Raw genomic sequence first — 4,879 nt, forward strand, 5'->3', positions numbered from 1 at the left:
TCACTTTTTCCTGTTTGGGGAATAAATATTAAAGGTAAGTACATTCAAAAGCAAATGCACGTATAAGGGAAATTAGGAAGTTAGCCTGCATGTCCAGGGAAAGTCTCAAAAAGACCCAGGAAGACCTCAAGTTACCCTCAGGCTGGTCCTCAGCACAGAGACGGCCTACAGCAATCCAAGTAAAAACGTAAATCTTGGCGAAGGGGGAGGATCTGATTTCAGAGTTACCACATTATCAGATGCAAATGCCCAGTGTTCAACTAAAAATCCCAAGGCATACAAAGATGCAGGAAAGCATGGCCCATTCAAAGGAAAAAAGTAAATCAATGAGAACTGCCTCTTGATAAAGGTGTAACAGCAGATACGGTAGACACAGACTTTAAAAAAACGACTTTAAAGTTGCTCAGAGAACTAGGTAGGACCTCCTCCTTATCTGTAATTACTTAAATGTAAGTGGGTTAAAATCTCCGGTTAAAAGGCAGAGACTGGAAGAATGGATAAAAACACAAGATCCAAACACAGGTTGTCTACAGGAGACCCACTTGAGATCCAACGGCACAAACAGGTTGAAAATAAAAGAAAGGAAAACACAGTCCAGGCAAATGGTCACCGAAGGAGAGCAGGGAGATACCAGACAAAACAGACTTAAATTCAAAATGGTTACCAGAGACAAAGGACGGTGCATGTCGATGAAATCCCGACACAAGAAAACATAACAATTACAAACATGTACACACCTAACGACAGACCATCAAAACATATGGAGCGAAAACTGACGGAACGGAGGGAGAAATAGACAGTCCGGCAGTGGTGGTGGCCTGAACCCCCCACTCTCACTGGTGGATAAACAACAGACCGAGGAGGAGTCCGGGAAACAGGACGCAACCCAAGCCACCAGCCAGACGCAACAGACACACAGAGCCCGCCCAGCCACGAGCGCACACGTTCTCCTCACGCGCACACGGCCGTCTTCCAGGGCAGACCGTGTGTCAGAGCGCGTGGTGAATCTCGGTAGGTTTTCAAAGACGTGTCTTCTGTGACCGCAACAGGATGGAGTTAGGAGTCCATAAGAAGGAAAACGGGAACACTCACAAATTTGTGGAAATTAAGTAACAACACTCTTAAATCAATTGGTCAAAGAAGAAATCACAAGAAAATTAGAAAATACTTAGGAACAAGTGAAGATGAAAACACAACAAAACAAAACTTAGGGAAGACAGTGGAGGTGATGCTGAAGTTAGGGGAGATGTATAGCTACAAACACACTTAAAACAGAGAAGATTTCAAATCAGGAACCGAAGTTTACTATTTAATGAGGAGGAGAAGAGCAGACTACACCCAAAGCCATCAGAAGGAAGGAAATAATAAAGGTGAGAGCGTACATAAACAAGACAGACAATGGAAAAACAACAGGGAAAGTCCATGAAACCAAAAGCTGCCTCTTTGACAAGACCAACAAAGTTGACAAACCTCTAGCTATACATGGACTGAGAGACAAAGAGAGAAGTCTCGGATTACCAAAACCAGAAACGAAGCAGGAACATTATTACCGATTCTACAGAAATCAGAAGGATGGTAAGAAAGTATTGTGGACAGTTGTCCACCAACAAATCAGATCCCTTTAGATGAAACGGACAAATTCCTGGAAACACAGAACCTGCTGAGACTAAGTCACAGGGACACAGGAAGTCTGAATAGACCTACGGCTGGTATGGAGACTGAATCACTAATCAAAGATCTCCCAGCAGAGGAAAGCCCAGGACCTGTCGGCTTCGCAGGTGAATTCTGTCAAATATTTAAAGAAGAATTAACACCAGTCCTTCCCAAACTTTTCCAAAAAAATTTGGAACACTTTCCAACTCATCCTACGAGGCCAGAATTACCCTGTTACCAAAGCCAGACAGGAACACTGTGAGAAAACTACAGACCAACATCCCTTATGAACATTGATGCAAAATCCTCAACAAAATACAAGCAAACAGAATTCAGCAATATATTGAAAGGACTTCACACCATGACCAAGTGAGATTTACTCCTGGGATGGAAGGAGGGTCAACATGTGAAAATTGATCAGTGTAATACGTCACCTCAACAGAGTGGAGGGGGTAACCACGTGATCATCTCAGCTGATGTAGACAAAGCATTTGACGAAAGTTCATGATAAAAACACTCAGAAAACTAGGAATAGAAGTAAACTGTCCCACATCATTGGAGCCATATATCAAAACCCACAGGAAGCATCCTACTCATGGTGAGAGTTAAAGCTTTTCCTCTAAGATCAGGAATAAGGTAGGGATGACTGCTTTTACCGCTTCCGTTCAACACGGTCCTGGGAGCTCCAGTCAGAGCAGTTAGGCAAGAAAAAAGCCGTCATCCACACTGGGAAGGCAGAAGTGAAGTCATTTGTCATATAATTTTCTATGTGTGAGTCCCAAAGATGACACACACGCACAACGTTCAGGACTAAGTATGACTGCAGCAAACGGGCGGGACGCAGAGTCAACACGCGATCTGAGAGGAAATCACAGAACCAGTTTCATTTACAGTAGCATCAAAGAGAAGAACGTGCCTGGGAATTACCTCAGCCCCGGCAGTGAAGCACTCACACGGTGAAGGCTACGAAGGGTGCGGCGAGAGGATTCAAGAAGACAAGTGCGGGGGCGCCTGGGTGGCTCAGTCGGTTGAGCGTCCGACTTCGGCTCAGGTCATGATCTCACGGTCCGTGTGTTCGAGCCCCACGTCAGGCTCTGTGCCGACAGCTCGGAGCCTGGAGCTTGCTTCGGATTCTGTGTCTCCCTCTCTCTGCCCCTTCCCTGCTCATGCTCTGTCTCTCAAACATGAATAAACATTAAAAAAAAAAAAAAAGCCTCACCATGCAGACGAGGCCCCACAGCAGCAGTGTGGGGCCCAGAATCCAGAACCCAGAGGCGCCCGTCCCAGCGGCCCTGGGAGATTCATGTGCGTGTGGGGTGTGTGCTGTGCTGAGTCAATCCTACACCTGGCATGTAGGTCGCTCTGAGCCATGCAACCTTGTTTCTAGCGAATTATTGGGAGAAAAATGGCTGGCTGAGAGGAAGGGGGACCCAAGAGAACAAAAGATTTAAGAGACATGATCAAGTACGATGTGTGGATCCTGTTTAGACGCTGGTTCAAACAGATCAATGGCAAAGAGACCCTCCCAATCAGGGGAACGGACTATGATCTGGGTGTTGGATGGCAGGAAGGACTCGTATTAATTTTGTTAGGTCATCACAACTGTGCTCACAACAGCGTGGTGCTTTATGGCTTGTTTTTCAGTCTTTACAGGTCAGAGGTGCATCGAAGTCCTGATGGGTAAAAATGACGTCTGGTCAGGAATGTGCTTTAAAATAGTCCAGGAAATGGGGCACCCAGGTGGCTCAGTCGGTTAAGCATCCAACTCTCGACTTTGGCTCAGGTCATGATCTCACAGTCCGTGGGCTTGAGCCCCGCATCGGGCTCTGCGCCCCTGCAATGCCATGTGGAGCCTGCCTGGGAGTCTCCCTCTCTCTCTGTTCCTCCCCCACTTGTGCTGTCTCTCTGTCAAAATAAATAGATAAGCTTAAAAAGAAAAAGTTCAGGGACAACTGGGTGGCTCAGTCGGTTAGGTGTCTGACTTCGGCTCAGGTCACGTTCTCTAGGTTTGTGAGTTCAGGCCCTGCATCGGGCTCTGTGCTGACAGCTCGGAGCCTGGAGCCTGCTTCGGGTTCTGTGTCTCCCTCTCTCTGCCCCTCCCCCACACACACTTGTTATTGTTATTTTTTTAACTTCTTTTCTTTAAAAAATTTTTTTAAATGTTTATTTATTTTTGAAAGAGAGAGAGAGAGACAGAGCGTGAGCAGGGCAGGGGTGGAGAGAGAGGGAGACACAGAAATGGAAGCAGGCTCCAGCATCTGAACTGTCAGCACAGCCCCCGACGCAGGGCTTGAACTCATGAACCGTGAGATCATGACCTAAGCCGAAGTCGGCTGCTTAACCAACTGAGCCACGCAGGCACCCAACTTTTTTTCTTTTAACATTTACTTATTTTTGAGACAGAGAGACAGAGTGCGAGCAGGGGAGGGGCAGAGAGAGAGGGAGACACTGTCAGCACAGAGCCCGATGCGGGGCTCGAACCACGAACCGCGAGGTCGTGACCTGAGCCGAAGTCGGACGTCTAACCGACCGAGCCACCCAGGTACCCCTGTTTTTTTTCAAAGAGGTGTACAAAACCCATGAAACCCCCGTCAGCTCTGTGGGCCAGTTACCTGTCCCCCCACGGTGTCAAATTGCTGGTGTCCATAGCGGCTCCGAGCTCTCTGAGCTCCGCAGAGTGTCACCACTGGGGGGAGCTGGGTGACGGGGACAGATTTTATTTCAAAATAAAAGGTTTAAGAAGAAATCATTGTTTACCAGAGCTGGAAGGACCTGAGGGGCCACACTGGGTGATCGCAGCTCAGACTCACAGCCAGGCCTCAGTTAAACCGGGCTCCCACCTCCTCCTCGTCCACACCCACCGCCCCTCCCCTGCACCCCTGCCCTCGGTTCTCACCCCTGGCACAAAGCTCACATCCCCCTCCCCCGCGGGACAACCAGGGACCAGGGACAGGACCGCGAGGGCGGGGCTGTTGCCGGTGGTGCTTCAGGGTTTCGACCGTGCTGGTCCCTTGGCCCTGCGTTGTCTTTCGTCCCCTCGTCACATTTCCAAGTCCTTAAAAAGAGATCAGAAGGCGTTGTGAGGCCACCGTGCCTGGAAAGGCCCCAGGTTCAGACATCATTTTATCTTGTTCCCTGGGAATTGCTGCCGTCACCCGCCCAAGGGCAGCCGCCACATGCTACTTCTCACAGAAGTCAGTTGACAGAACTGTCCAATGGAAGACGA

This window comes from Acinonyx jubatus, chromosome B1 (genome assembly GCF_027475565.1).
Source record: "Acinonyx jubatus isolate Ajub_Pintada_27869175 chromosome B1, VMU_Ajub_asm_v1.0, whole genome shotgun sequence".
Taxonomy (NCBI): domain Eukaryota; kingdom Metazoa; phylum Chordata; class Mammalia; order Carnivora; family Felidae; genus Acinonyx; species Acinonyx jubatus.